The sequence below is a fragment of the Seriola aureovittata genome, chromosome 16 (assembly GCF_021018895.1).
Source record: "Seriola aureovittata isolate HTS-2021-v1 ecotype China chromosome 16, ASM2101889v1, whole genome shotgun sequence".
Taxonomy (NCBI): Eukaryota; Metazoa; Chordata; class Actinopteri; order Carangiformes; family Carangidae; genus Seriola; species Seriola aureovittata.
The window spans coordinates 19,261,009-19,277,910 of NC_079379.1; the positions used below are offsets into that span (position 1 = coordinate 19,261,009).

General features: G+C 42.0%; 1 long non-coding RNA gene across 1 annotated transcript in view; it reads right to left on the minus strand.

Annotated features, from left to right (window-relative positions):
• Positions 1-3,836: 3,836 nt before the first annotated feature.
• LOC130183372 (uncharacterized) overlaps positions 3,837-16,902 on the minus strand; it is a 33,319-nt gene continuing 20,253 nt past the window's right edge. Inside the window, exon 4 of the long non-coding RNA XR_008829825.1 lies at positions 3,837-3,947. This is a non-coding gene — a long non-coding RNA (uncharacterized LOC130183372). The remainder of the gene's footprint in view (positions 3,948-16,902) is intronic.

The window sequence follows — 16,902 nt, forward strand, 5'->3', positions numbered from 1 at the left end:
ACCAGCGGACAAAACAACACACCACACAGGGAAACCGAAAAGTGTGATGTTTGGTGTCTTGTTCCTCACTCAGTCGATGCAGCACAATTCGTCCAATCAATACAGTAATAAAAGCATTCCATGCTTTTATTACTGTAGCATGGAATGCTTTTATTATTGGAATAACCCAGTGAGCATGGCGAGGGGGTCATCACTGCCTCCATTCCCCTGCAAATTGGTCGTCCATTCCACTTATTACACATATGCATTCGGAACGCCGCATTTTGACCCCAAAACACTCCTGTCCCCCCCGCTAATCGATGAGGGATGGCTCTGCAGTTGTTTAACCTGCCTGGCTCTCCCTCTTGAGCGTGGAGCAGGTGACACATCACGTTAATAAATAAATAAGCAGGGGGGAGTGGAGCACTCATCACAGCGCCACTGATGGGCCAATTATCTCATGGCAAACAACGCTCTGCCATCACCTGCCGCAATCGAAGGAATCAATAGGGCTTGGAGGGGAGATAGAAAAAGGGAGGGGAGGGGGAGAGGGGAAGTCGGGGCTGGATGTTGGAAGACGGAGGTGAAGCAGTAAGAAGGAGCAGGAGAAATGCAAGATGGAAACGAACATAGAGGTAGAGCACTTTAAAGTGATATAACAGACCCTCTGGTGGCCATATTGGAAGTCACAGCTGTTAGCCTCTAATCAATCAATTAATTACTTAATCAATCTCGAGCTTCGACTTGAGTGTTTCCACAGAATTAAGCATAACATTTGTTTGTGCGCTGATTTTACTCAAAACTGATATTGCACTACAGATACTGTGGTGAATTCCTAACGTTATTAGCGGTATTTCATGTTTATTTCAGTTATTAGTGATTATCAGCTCTCTCCTCAATAAGAGATGTTAGATATTCAAGAGCTGTGATATTCATGAACCATTTCTGCGTGTTTATTTCAGAAACTACTATGTACTATGATGTACCAGCTTGTCACTGCCTTGTCAGTGCCTGTAATTACGTTACCACCTTACAACTTACAACCTGTAGGGGCCAATACACATCATCCAGCTACTTCAGGGTTAGTTCCCAACAGATACAAAAATTCATTTTTTGTTCATGTAACTTGACAAGTCAGTGTCAACTCAAGGTCCATTTACTAGCGTTTACTGTAGCTTTCAATTATACATACACTCATCTCCTCAACAGTAGATGGAATTTGTCAGCTGTCCCACTCAGCAACTGAAATCATTGAAAGTGTTCATAAAAGCCCGGAGAAAGGCTAATATTTGGACCTTGATTCTGGACTGCTTCGTCAAATGACTTTTTCCAGGATCAAGGAGTAGTTGATACTAATAGACAACAGTAGACACTAGTTCCTGGTATTCAGGGGTTTTTTTCTGCCTATGAAAAAGTGAAACATGATTTCATGATGTGAGAATCGTATTCAACACCTCAACAATAAAGTAGTTCTTACTTTTAAATGCCACAAAACTTGGTCGGTTTGGACACAAAGGACATTATTATTTCAGCGGGTTTCGTAAGCAGTCTGTCTGGCAAGCTTTGAGCTCAGCCAGCAGTCCACAGCAGGACTGGGATCAAATTGCTCTACTGGAGGCCCCTCCAGGCTGATCCTCATCAAGTCTTCAGCTGTGGACACTCCAAGGAAGTTTCTTGTTGAATTCTTGGTGCGGTTTTGGAAATAAAAGCTCCTTTTACAGTGGGCAGGTGAAATGGAGATAAGGGAGAAGATTTTAAATTGATTTTAACTCTCAGGTCTTTCACTAATTGAAACTAATAGGCAACTTTGTAATTTTATAATGTTGAAAGCTCAGCTTAAAAAAAATATACATACACAATGTGGTCTATTTAGGACTGCTCTGCTTTACTTGTGTAGGTTTTGTTCCTGAAGCTCTAGCTCACCAGGATGTGGAGACCTTGCAAGTCATCCTAGATTGTAATTATATTGCTCTGAAGGACAGGACAGAGCAAATGAGTTTGCACATATGCAGCAAGTATCCCAAATGACAATGCAGTGTCTTATCAAATAATGTCATACCCTGTCAGAGGCTTCAGAAAATGCCTCACTAGGTCTAGGCCATGCTGTCATCTCCGAAGGAAAGTAGGTTGGGTTTGCTCTTTGGCCACGTGTAAGGTTTGAGCACTCTGAAAGAATCCAGTTTTGTCTGGATGCCCTTGTCCTTCACCGATCCACCAGACCTCGCTTTGACAGCATCCAAACTGATGCATGCCGCATCAGCTGTGGATGTGTGAGGCCCGTGACAATCCTCCTCAGTCTTAATCCCTTCAAAAGACAAACATAAACACATGTAAACACTTAAAATATTCGCTGTGACCTCAGTTACACTGCCCTCATACTCAAACGCTTCAGCTGTGCATCCAATGCAATAATTCTTGAAGGTGCATATGGTAATCCTAAAGATGATCAATTTCTCTTAAATCCTCCACACTGACTCATCCTATACACACCTGGAATCTCATCTCATCACCCTGCTGCTGAGCAAATGAGGTCTGGATCTTCTCAAGGACACCATCTGGCTTTAGCTTTATCTTGAGTTCCTCCAGTCTGGTTACAGTTTTTTTTTCAACTCTGAGGTGACTTGAGGGACACTAGAAATTGTTCCGTAGTGTGAGGCCAATGGTAGCTAGCTAGCTAAAATGTACTGTCCATTTCCATCTTCATCTGTTGAGTAGTGAAAGTGTACTCCCTAGCCATAATTGATTATGAAAGTTATGTTTGACTCTTCAACCTACACTTCTACTACAAATATTTAAATTTTGAGAAGTGAATTTATCAACCAGATGTGGCTAATGAACATCAGCAGAAAACTGACTGTTTTTGCCATCCTTGAACTTCAATACAAGTGGATATTGAGGCTGCCAGATGCTCCATATGTTGAACAGTATGTTGTTGAGTATTGATCATGGTAACATGCGAGGTCCTACTCTCATTCATGTTACAGGAACAACTTAAAAGCTCTGTGTAGGTGGAGGATCCATCGAGTTCCCTTGACACTGCTGGGGCTGCAGATGTTCTGGTCCCAGAACACAGAGCTCTTGTTTTGACTTGTCACTGAAGTGGTAGTTTTTCCAAATTAGATGCATGAGATTGTAGACTACTGGCAGTTTCCATCTTCTGCTGCATCAGTATCACAATTTCAATCTGTGCAAGAAGCAGACAACATTTCCTATGTAAGACTGTTCCAACACAATACACTCTGTCTCACTTACTCACACACTGTGTTGCAAAACATTTATTACTAATTTGATGAGAGAATCATTATAACCATTAATTGTGATTACAAACCTGTGTGACATACAGGGGATTTGGATTATCTGGCTTCTTACCTCGCTCTGCAGGTGGGCAATCACACCCCCACAGGTGCCCATGTTGACAAAGGCCCCATCTTCTCTGAAAGATGCACTCATCTGCCCTCCGTGGCCTCATGTGGCATTAAAGCTCCCTTGAAGCAAAACATAAAATCCATAAAGATCAAAGACAAATTGACAATTAGTTCCCTAAATTACAAATACTGTTAACTTAAATACTTAAATACTGATAACTTTAAAATGTTACAATTAAAGAGAAATAACTTTCTTACCAAGGGTATGTAAGTGGTCAAGGGTCTGTTGTCCAACCAGGAGGTTTATTGGGTTTCTGTTCTCCAAGAGTCACACATACACAATTCCACATTATGTGTTTGAAATATCACCGTGTCCGTTGATCAGAACGGCCTCATAATGTGCCGCCTTCAGCTTCACCGAAAGACTTTCTTTCATTGTTGCTGCAATTTGTACAAACATTTCTGCTCACCTTTTGACACACCATTGTTGCATCCTGGATTTATTTGCACTCCATCTTCCATACGTGGGGTAATAAGTGGTCTGAACTTCACAAAGGGGGGCTTAAAGAGACAGGAGCCAAAATGGTCTGTTTCAGACAGAAGCTGAAAACAGGTGCAGCAGAAATGGACAGTATGAGAAAAGGAATGTGTTAAAATTATTGCATGTAAACCTGAAAATGAGCAGAATGTCCCTTTTAAGAATGACTATGAAGTTTGCTCTTTCAGTTAATTATTTTGGTTTCATGGCCAGCAATGTTACTGTTTTCATTCACTCTCTTGGCTCTCATCAGTGTGATGTTCTGTGGAAAATGTATAAATGGTCCTACCCTCCGTGGACTACCTGAGGGCACACAAAGGTTGTCAGACACATTTAACGTCTTGCTGGTAAAAACAGAGGAGAAGGGCTGCTAACACGCATTGAGTGTAAGACTCACGCAATTGACACAGATCTCACAATACTATGCCACACATGCCTTTTCCCAGGCTAACTTTTTGACACCCAGAATAAATCAAAGTTCATCTTTGGGAAGAGAAGAGAATCGGGACAAGAAGAGGGGAAAAGAAATAAATTGCGATGAAAAATGCTAAATGGGCTGCTTTAATATAAGTCAGCATCTTGCTCAAGGACCTGGAGACATTCTCAAACGAGGAACCTTCCGTAAATAATAAAAAATACTATATTGCTTTAAAAAATATCATGAACCCCTGTCTAGATAGATGTAGTAAACTGCACAGAATATAGAAAAATGATGATGTAGATATATGTATATATGTGTAATTTTGCGCAGATGAGTCTTTTTACTTTTGGAACAGAACCCGGAAGTTCCTGCATCACTTTGGTTCTGTATGGGCAATTTTCAGGAAATAGCAAATTAGTTCAGTGGGGAGGATGAAGGTGTGAATAAAGTTGGACATTACATACGAATATGAATGTTTGCTCAGTTTTCAAAGCAGAACATGTGTTTAAGATAAATAACCAAATGAGAAAAGAGTTTTAGTGTGAAACGAATGTTCAGATTGCACTTTTCCGCTTGTAACAGGCCTATTACTCAGCTGACCTGCACCCATACTGCAGCAAGACTTTATTAGGTATCTATTTTTCTGTCTGGTTGTTAGAAATATAAGCATTATTTTAACACAGTAAGTGTTACTCCAGGATAACGCCTACTGTGGTTGCTATGTGACACAACTGTAAAGCCTCTATATACGTACCAACATATCTGCGCGCTACATAGGGTAGAGATGGAAAGATTTACAAAGAGCAGAGCCATGACAGGGAGAAATGGATCAGAGGGGAGAAGGAAGGGAGGTTGAAAGATTGTGGTGCAAAGATAAAGGCAGACTCTGGTGGAGACTGAGAGTCAGACTGACTAACAGAGTTTAAAAGAAAATATCCTCTTAACATGGTGTGTGTGCCACAAACTATAATCTTCTCTGTAGGTGTTGAGCGCCTATAGCCACATACAGACTTTAATCCAGTTTTGATGAAGGTGAGAGGGACAGTTTTACAGGTTTCTCTTTGTTATAAATGGCTTCAAGTCGGGAACAGCTCTCTTGTAACAGGCCATTTTATGCATTGAGGCCATCGGGTGAATTTCCATCCTTTATTCTTTCAGCCTGGGAACTTGGCTGCAGTGAAGGAAAAACAGCACGGTGGTTATATTGTCCTCTTTCACTGTTGCTTCCAATATATTTTCATGAACTTGTAATATGTGTCTTGTTTCGAGCAAGCTGTTAGGAGGCATTTAATAGTCATTAGGCAAAGTGTTCAACACACCAGAGTGCATATTTCACTACACTTGGTACTGTGTTACAGTGCGTGTTCATGCTCAGACCATTTTATGCCAACATTATTACAAATGGATTCTGCAATATTACAGTGAAGATGAAGATGTGGCATAAGAGTATATTTAAGTCAATTGTATTGTAAGCTTTACATAGTATATCATAAATGTGTTTTAAACACACTAATTGTGGAATAAAACAAGTTCTAAAACATGATTTATATACAGTGACTTTCTGACAAAGGCAGAATACTAATGTCAGACACCCCCTCCAGACTAGGAGGCTGAACTTCTAAGACTTAATTGTTGACAGTGTGCTTTTATTGTTAATTTGATATTGATAAAAGCTTAAATTAAGGCTGCAGACTCGGCACTTGAGTTTGCCTTCTCAAAGTCAGGCTGATGAGCCGTGAGGACTTGTCATTGTAATGAGCGAGCCTCATTATGAACCAAATCACCCCGTTCTCTTAGGAATTCAGCATGAAGAGCACTCTTTTAGGTAATTAATCCTGTACAGTGGTTTATAAAAGCTGTTACTGCTATCAGTACACACACAATACTGTATAATGCTCCATTTGCTCACCACCTCGGTGAAGGGTCAAGAATATGTGAAATGAGACCAACGCAGCTTCTATAGGTATTACCACTTAAGGACTGAATCTATTGAAATTTCATAATAACTGTTCTGCAGATTAAAAGCAATGAGGGAAGGAAGAAAATGCACGACGGGATGGACTGAAGAAAGTTTTCTTATACAAGAGGACACCCTTGACAAAAACAAGGACAAGGAACATCATTCATTGTTTAAAAAAACATATGTACTCCAAGAAGAAGGCAAAATATTTAAGTGTCAAGCAGGAGAGCTGTCACTTTCCAAACATCCATTTTAACTTCTCCCATGCGACACCAATTCTGGGTATCATTCAAGCTGTCTTGTTTTGTTTACTCCTCCATTCTTGCCAGTTCAAATGACAAACAAGTGAAAAGCTGGAAAAGGAAAGCTCGAGAAAATCTCTGCTCAGGGAAAGCTGTCATCCAGAGTGCTGATGTGAAAGTAAAGCAGGACAGAGGGGATTGTTACATGTTACGATAAAAGACGCATTTACTCTCAACATCAATGTTTAATATGTCAGAGCTACGGCCACTCCGACTCCACTTTAGATTTAATTATTAACAGAACAGCGCTGATGACAGCTCCGCTTCCTGTCAGATGTAGGGAAGAAAAGACAGATGCAGAAAGAAAGGATTTTAAAGTCATAGCTCTCAAGTGTTCTTCTCTGATGCAAACTGTGTATGAGTGTGTTTGTGTGTGGAAATGGACGCACACCAGAGTGTGTTTAGATGAGGTTGATGACTGTGCTTGATGTGGTGGCATCTCCACACCTGCGCTGCCATCTGTGCCCCTGCACCCCCAGTGACCGCTGTGCCTCCTGGCACACGACACGTGTCGCACAGAAACCTTGATGAACACGTCTCACTCTCCTGTCCTCTGGAAGGAACAGACAAAAACTTTGGGATCCTTATGTGATTTGATAGATGGAACAAAAAAACAAAAAAGGAATAACTTGATATTTTGGCTAACGCTTATTTGTTTTCTTTCCAAGAGTTAGATGAGAAGATAAATACCTCTCTTATGTCTGTAGCAGCTAGCAGCTGTTTGGTTTAGCTCAGCATAAAAGACAAGCAGAGGGAAGAGGCTAACCCAGCTCTGTTTGAAGGTAACATAATCCACCTGCAGCAGCTCTAAATCTTACTAATTAACATGTTATATCGTCACCTTCCTAAAATAATGGCCTAAGTCATGTTTTGACAAAAATGTTTTTTTTGCCTAAATCACCCCCTCATGATGCTGGCCACCTCTGGTAAAATCGCCTGAATCCTCAGTTGAGGGGAACATGCAATTCTACCCCCGGTTGTATAATGGCCTATGTCAAAAGTGTGACTCTTTTGTTGAGTTTTTTGTGTTTCCTGAAAAACCTGAAAAAATGACTTAGGCCATTATTTTAAGAGGGTGTCGATATTTGGTTTGTTTACAGCAAAAGGAAAGGAAAAAGCTATTGTTTGCCGGGAGCATTTTCCAGGCGACCAACAGAGACTCCAGGAAATTACTGGTCATTTTCACACTTTTTTCACTTTCACTCCCCCATTCTTTATGAGACACAAAGTGTAAGGCCCAATCCCAATGTCCAACCTCGTGGACTGACAGACTTTAAGGCGCGTTCCTGATAAGTCAACGACGGCTTAAGGCTGTCCGTATTTCCGCCTGATGGAATTACTCAAAGTTGTGTTGTGATGTTAAACATGGGGTTACCATAGATGTCAGGGGATGCCCAGAAGCATTAAAAACAACCGCCATTAAAAACAAGTGCATGTAAGGATAATTTGGTCTGTTTCCCCGTGGTATAAACTCATAGGTCACTGGTGAGTCAGAGCCAGAACTGTTATTTGTCCTGTGATGGCATGATGACGAATTCCAATTATTCCTTCATTAGATCTTATCCAACATTATTTTTTCATTTACAAACAGGCAGCGAAGGGAGGGAATAAAAAAATGCAAATGTGAAAAGTGCTGTCTCATTCCTCTTTATACCATTTTAAGCCCTTGCAGCTTCTCACACTCAATCACTCACCAGGTGACGTCAATTAAGCCTGTGAGGGTTCAGGGTTTAGGCCTGGGGGGGGGGGGGGGCCTTGTTATGCTACACTTAGCTGTTCCTTTAATTGTGAGCAAAAAAACAAAAACAAAACATATTTCACAAAAATGCTGCATTGTACTCCTAATATAGAGCATGTTTTAAGCATAACAACACATTTATACACACTAACAGTACACACACATGCACTTGCATATGTAAAAGAAACAAAAGAAAAGAGGAAAAAACTGAATAAAGGAATAAGCAAAGAAAAGAGAGAAGACCCATCGTGCTGGTCAGAGTTTATTTGAGGATATTTTCTCTGAAGGAGCTAAAATCCTCCTTAGGCCCAAAGAGAAGGCTAATTAATTAGACAAACACGCAGCTCTGCCACTCACATACATAAACAAATGTGCATTTTTACACAATGACAACGCAAGCGTCTCAAGCAGCGCCACCTTTGCTGTCTAACTCTGTCCCCGCGCTATACCGTTTCATCTGCGTGGCGTGGTGTCGTCCGTGCGCGCCACGAGGAACATGGAGGGACATGGGCTGGAGCGTTTAGTGCACTGCCCACGCCTCCAATAGCAAAGAGCCACCAGAGAAGGCTGCCACCCCCCGAGGGGCACTATGCACCTCCTAAGTGGATCACTCTGCGTTGTCACAACGTTTTCACAAAGCTCAGTGGGACGGGGCTGTGTACTCCTTTCATCACCAGCAAACCTAAATGAGCTTTGTCAGGCTCGCTAATGCACGCTGGTGGCTCTGCAACTTTCGCTGAGCGTCTGCACACGTCTCTGTATGTGTGTATCATTCCTATACTGTGTGTCTGCTCTGCATGAGGAGGGGTAAAAAAAAAAAGAAAAAGAGAAAAAGTCTTTAAACATTCACCTTCATGCAAAGCACTTACATATGAGGCTATCGTTAACTCCCCTGCTGTTTGTTTGCAGTGCGGTTCACAGTGTGGTCAGAGCCGGTCAAGGGCAGAGTTCGACACTAACTCAGCAGGTCAGCGGCACTAATTGCTGCCGGTCATTGGTTAAATGTTCCCCCTGTTTCCCTCTCATGCCGAGCAGGGACATTATAATGATGAGGGTGAAAGACGGCGGGAGGGGGGGCGATGGCATTGAGGAGGAAGAAGGGAGGAGGTTAAAGTGGAGGGGGAGGCAAGGAAGGAGGTTAATCACAGAAATAGTGTGCGCTGGGAGATGTATCAGAGAGAAAACAGGTGATGACGAGATAGGGATGATGATGGTTTAAGGGCCACAAGTTCACATGTCCTGCAAAATCATCCTTTTTCAAGGCATTTTATCGTGTGTGTCTGAAAGCATCAGCTTAATGTGTGTAATGCAGAGGACTGTGATGAAGACTCGTGAGGAAGTAAAATGGTTAGGATAACAGATGAAGGCTGATAACGAGGGATATGGCAGTAATTATAACAATAGCGCTCATGCTTTCACTTCCAACCACTCAGTATTTCCTGCTCTCCGGTCTTTGAGGTTTCCTGAGGTTGACACAAATCTCGCTGACTTGAGTGCTCGACTCTCCGGAAGGCTTCGCGCATTAAACCACCTTTCTCCCCTATCCTAATCTGCAGCCTCATTACAATATGAATGTGTTAAAAGAAGCCCGTGTGGATCTTTGCTGTGATGTCAGTTTCTTCAGTCGAGGCGAAAGCAGCAGCAGAGGTGTGGGAAGAGAGGGAGCAAGGGAGAGAGAGAAGTTACAACAACAACCCAGGGATAATTAGGGATAATGTTAAGGCTTTGATGTCTTGTACCTGAGCCTGAGATGGCCCATTTAAAATCCCAACACAACATGTTTATACATACTGTCTCCCTGTTATGTGTAATTACATATTCAGCTATGCAAAACACATGTGCATTTTGTCTTAGGACTTTAAGTGCACAATCATCTTCAATACCCACTTTATCTTAGCTTATACTTTCCTCTTCTCTTTTAAAAACATCCCTCCTCTCTCGTTCTCTTTCTCTCTCGCTCTCTCATTGATATCCATCTTCCTGGTAGGTGGTTAGATGATAATCCCCACCCACCCCCCCGGTGTCTTGGCCGGATCCCTCCCGCCGCACCGCACCGCACCCACAACCCCTCGGCGTAGACTTGCACCCTTCACATGAACTTACACACATTCCCCCCTCGTGCACACACACCACTCCTCTTTTCAACTGCCTTCTTTACTCACTGCTCCCTCCTATCATCCAAATCTCATCATTTCCACTCTACCCCTCTCTGCAGCCTATTATGATACCCTTTCCCTTTTCTAGTCTCTGTACCCTGATCTGACCTCACAATCACAGCTGAAATTACGTTTTAAGACCTTAAAAATGTATTAAAATGTCTTGAATGTAGTTATTAGAGATCTCATTTCTCCCCACTCGGTGACAGGATCCTTTGTGCTGCATGCCCACACTTGGATTAATATAGAACAGTGTTAGTCCCGTCGCACAATGTGGACTTTATCTGCCTTATTAGTGTTGTAGCACATTGTGTGTTTTATCTGCTTTATTAAATACAATTGGACTTACCAATTGTCATTTTTTCTTGCTGTAAACTGTCCACTGCATTAAGCCTGCAAAAGCATCATTATATTTAATCTTAATTCTTTATTATATAGTTCTTTATTATAGTGGTGGATCCGAAGTCACACATCTGGTGCAGCCCCAGCTGCACCACTATAAAAGCATGAATCCTTTTTGCACGCTTCCCCACATAGTTCAGCCATATTTGCAACTTCCACATTATGTTTTCAGCAGGCACCCTCACCAGACTTCCCTGGATTTGAGGGATATCTAAAGGAGTTGTGGGGATTCAACTTTTTAAACAAATTTTAAGTCCCTTTTCATCTTTTCATCTACGTCAATTAGATATTCTGCTCTTAAAGGACCTTCCCTCTGACGGAAGTCGACTAACTGGAGGGCCGCAACTCATGATCATGACAGTCACGGTGATCATCGTAAAGTCCCTCGCTCTCCAACCGCACCTGCGAACCCCCTCCACCCCTCATCCTGCGGCTCTCAGCTAATGACGGTCAACGTCAGACAGAGAGTAACAGCAGAAGGACGAGTACAGGAACAAAACAGAGGCAGCCAATCCCGCATCAGGCCCGGTACAGATCTAAATATAGCGCGAACATCTTTGCTTACAATGAGTTTAACTTTCACAATCAGGACATCTGCCACTTTCAGTGATTGCATGTGCATGTGGTAACAGGGGTGCAGAGATGTAATGTCTGTTTACATACATGTTTTATTTATTTTTATATCCTTATAGGAGAATAACTGAGTCTGTGTCCTTGTCTGTGCATAATAACGCAGTTCACACATTCACATGCAGAAAGTGAGGGGACTAGATGTGCGTTTTTGTGTGTTTACATGTGTGTGTGGTCCAGGTATTGCTCATGTTGTGGGGATCTAGACCTCTTTTACACATTATTCGGACTTGTCTTCCTTATGGGGACACAAAGGTGAAGGTAATGGTTAGGCAAGTAGTGGTTATTGTTAAGGTAAGAGAATGAAAGTCAATGTAATGTTCTCTGAAGGAGACATAGTGTGCGTGTTTGTGTGTGTGGAAAGACAAAGAGAACGACAAGGAGGATATGATTACAAATATCCCTGCAATGTCATTCAAAATGAAACACTGCACGCCACGGATGATTTATGATGCCTCATGTAACCATACATATGTATCGAAGGAACAATCCTATGCAACTGCATAGGTTGCAATTTCCAATTTCACACACCGTGTCCAAAACTCCTGAGGTATAAATAAAGTCCCCTAAATAACAACCTCCTCCACACTTCACCACCTACAGATAAGGGTTTAATCTTATTTCATCACATGAAGAAATGTTTAATGCATGGTATTAAACATCTTTACATTAGAAGACTGTGGCTAACTCTTCTTTTTTGACAACACGCACACGCACACACACACACACACACACAGATACACCAGAGGATGAAAAGCAGCGAGTATAAAACAATAATAGGCAGGCGCAGAGTCACACTGTACTGTCACACAGCTCATGTTAGTCTATAACTAGGCTGCACTGAGCACGCCCAATCTCCGCAAACACACACACACACACACAACCACACACACACACACACACACACACACACACAAACACACACACACACACACACACACACACACAAACACACACACAGAGCCGGTGGGTAATTTTAGCAGACAAAAGAACTAAGCTGTGTGCGGACTACAATCTTAATGCACCCTGACACAAACGAGTGGTTTTGACACAATACCTTTCGATCACAATGTGTTTGTGTTTGCCTGAGCTCTGCCACTTCAATCAAGGCCTCTTTGTCTGTCTCCTGCCACTTTGTCAGCTCTCAGGCAGGTTTCAGCACACAACAATCTGAGGGACATTCACTGTAATAACTTGAGACAATTTCAGAGATGGGCTTGGTACCAATGCCTGTGACTTTTCTGTGGAGTTAAACTTCCTAAAATGTGCAGAAAGTGGCAGCTAAAGATCAGAAAATGAAAGTCGAGAAACTTTTTTTGCTTTTTTTTTAAGTGCCTCTTAGTTGTCACTTTAGTTTAACTTGCTGCTATTGTGTCTAACCTACTGTAAGCACACACACACACACACACACACACACACACACACACACACACACACACACGATGAACACACATAAAGGCTTTGCAGATACTTGGCTTCTGACAAACTGCTTGCACACCTCTCTGGGTGCCAATGCCTTGAGTCAAATTATCCAACACTTTTCACACAGGGAGCACTTACACAACTCTCTCCCTGCGGGGGCTACATTGAAGGTGTCCTTTTGCTAACAACACTGGATGGGTGTGCGCCTACACGGTACATACACACACGTTTCCCTGAACGCGCGCGCACACGGACACGCGACTATGTGCGCACCATTGGAGTAATTACAGACATTTTAATCACTGAACTCTACTCCTGTGGGGCACGGCAGACATAGCAGGGAGTGGGCAGAAGTAGAGGCCCTTGACTGATTTCAACCTTGGCTTAATGATCGGTGTTTGAGGCTGAATGCTTTGCTGCAGCTACCATGGCAGATGCCTCTTCTTTTCAGGGAACCACGGAAGAATCAAGGATACTCCGTCATGTGCAAGGATACTCTTTTGATGTGTAAAATGGATTTAAATGAATGGAATGCATCATGTTTCTATTCCAGGGGATAAAGAAAGACATTCGGGGGATATAATATTGGCCGGGGCGATTGTTTGGGAATTTTGGTGGATTCAGAGCATAATAATCATTACCAATATTTGAGAAGCTGGAAGGTTAGTTTTAAGCCTTGGGCATTGTGACGCGAGTAAATTTTAAAAGAAACAAATGGTACATTTAATTTGTCTAATCAGTCCCACTTTTTATTAAAAGCAATTGTGTTGTTTGTATTGTTTGCTTTCTAATCACACAGGATTTGCCAGTGAAAAAGCTTAATCCAGTTAAAACCAAACCTCCAGCTTTAACTTTTCTGCTTTTGGAAAACAACGCACAAGCACAAAATCAAGAGACGAAGTAGGAAAAAAAATGAACAAAGCCTTTAATCACTTTGTTTAACAATATTAAAAATATTTCACAGAGAGACTCATACTGCACCACTTCCCCTCACGCTGCGTACAACTCTAACTTTTCCTGACTCTCTTATCTAAGGCGGAATAGCTACTGGAAATATGAAAAACAACAGGGCTGACTTCCTGGGATCATATCACCTGCGTTTTGTTCCACACTGGTTGAGGAAGAGCAGGACGACTACACAAAGCCGCCTAGTGTGTTTTAGATTGCTGGGACGAGCTGCCCGAGAGGACAAGGCCTCTCCTTGACCCCCCCTGTGCCTTGCTGCACAGTAGATTAGCTGGAGCACAACAGAGGCCAGTGCTATCACCGGCTTGCAGCCTCCTCAGGCCCACTGGCCACACAAGATATCGCTCACACTCTCTCTCTCACACACACACACACACAAATCTGTGCGTTGCTTGCAGCCACACATGAGCCGCCACCACCAACACACACACAATATCTTTGGCCCTCATTCCTGTCACTGTGCCTGAAGGTTCATTAGTGACACTGAGGCCACTTCAATAGGGGCAGCACTTTCAGAGCACCATCCCCACACACACACACACACACACACACACACACACACACACACACACACACACACACACACACTAACTCAGACACGGTTTGCTGATTCTTTATATAAGTACACACATCTTCATGTCCGTGCTGTCTGTATATGCCTTTGAGTTAACATGTGTACAGAGATAAAAGAATATGTGTCTCTCTGACCCTTCATCACAGACTCCATGTGACTCTGCAGAGTTGTGCAGCACGGCTCTGAACTCACATTAACCAGCAGGACTCCGTACTGTAAAAACTGATGTCAGGATCAACAATTCACTACCTAATTACTTCAAGGTCAATTATAGCAGTACTACGCTTTGAAGTTTCGCAACGGAACATCAAAGGTGGGGTTTTTTTTTTTTCACCTCAGGATTTCAAAGCAGTGAGATGCCATGGAGTAATGTAACAAAAAAGGAAGGATGTGAAAATAGGGTAGACATTCTGGTAACATGATTTCAATGCACGGATAGGGAGAGAGGAACACGAGAGAGACAGACAGAACATTTGTCATATTTCTTTTATAAGATATTGCATGGGACTTGTGCATGATTCATGAGGTATTTGTCATGTTCGCACACTGGTCTCTGATATAATCCCCTTGACAACAGGCTAATATGAGGTAAATGCCTTGGTGCAAGGAAAAAAAATTCAAATACAGGTAAAAATTCTGGCTAAATTTAGGGTCATGAAGGTTTGCTGAAGGGATCCCGCTGTGATCAAATATGACACGAGTTCTTTAATTACCGTTTGCTTTTAGTCTCCTGGCTTATTTGTCAGTTTCTAATGATGTCTTGCAGTTGATTTTGAAAGGCACATTCTGAACCTCACGATTTGGAATAATTTTGAGTGGAACCTCATTACTGAACCGTGCAAATTACGGTAATTTGGAATAAGAAATCATTACGAAAGAACTATTAGAGGGCTCAATTTGTTCAAGTATTCGACTTTGGACATTTCTTCTTTTGTTAAGATGGTAATATAATTTGACAAATTATTTGTTAAAGTGGCCGCGCAGAGACTATTCCTGCTGTCAAATAAAGTGAGAGGTAGTTAGAGTGAGAGGATAAACTTCCTTTTGGAAAATGATTATGATGCCGCTGATACGCCGTAAGAAGCCTCCACAGTGCTGTGAGTTTTGATAAAGACTGGGAAATTAGACATATCACACAGCATCTGATGACACAGGTCGCTATCCTTGCAAGCTGAATTTCAATGTGCAATATTCAATTCTCCCATGTGCCCGGAAAAGCCTGAAAGTAATTGTACATCCCTGACATCTGTGCGCTGGTGACATTTCACATCTTGCTTTGGAGGGTCTCGTCTGCCAGGCTTCATGAAAAATGCTCGCTTAATGTGCGCTAAATTATTGGTGGTGTCTTACAATGTAACATTAAAAAATGAAGGGGAGGATTCAACGTTTCTCAAGCAGCACACAATGTGCTGCACAACCCATACGAACAACAAAAACATAAAGGTCCCATATTACATAATGCAGAGACTCCCATGTCTGTTTTTTATTACAAAGCAGGTCTAGGTTCTGTATTAATACTGTGAAAGTATCAAAGTACTCAGTCCACAGAGAAATGCACACAACCTGTATTCAGAAATTAACCCCTAAAATGAGCCATCAAGATTTCAGTAATTCATCTTTATTTGATCACTCACCGACCTGTTGTTACTACAGCTCCAGAAAGAAGCCTCAGAGAGGAGATGTAAAACTACATTGAGATGGTTTCTCTTACTTAAAACCACAGATATATCCTCTTATGGATCAACACTTCAAATAAAACACAGGAAGTGTAAAATATGGCACCTTTAAACACCAGCAGGTACACACAGCGGTAATTGGGTGGTTTTATGAACATGATAACAATTGATTCCCTGTGTTGGAACATCCGTCTTTGATAGGAGCCACACAGATATTTCCTCACGCAGAAGGGCTAGAAACCAGACTGTAAAAGAGGGGTGTCTGATAGGAGGTAAACGGCACAACATCTAAACAAGAATGAGAAATATGGCCACATTACTGCACAAGCAATGATCCATACTAAATTCTGTGTGAAATTCATTAAATATCAATAAGCTTTCAAAAGCCTCTCGAGTAATTGTGTGTCACTTTGTGTAACCCACTGCTCTCCTGCTTGCTAGTTAGACTGCTGCAAACCATACAGTTAGGGAAGCGCTGCTACGGCATTTCTAATGCAGAACTTGAAATATAAATGTTATTGTAGAAAAAAATTTTAAAATTCTATCAAATCTGGGCTGTAACCATATTGTGCTCAATAAGCTTTAGATCACCCAGCAGTATATTGCGTCAGATTTATTCGTGTCTTCGTATCAGATGTGGACCACGTATCTAGATATGTATTCAATTGTTTGAGACACCCCTAGTATCTTCAGAGGAGTCCATTATCCTCCATGCCTAACCCATAGTCCAGAATCCACAAAATCACATAGTTGTTTACCTCCTCATTGGGTTG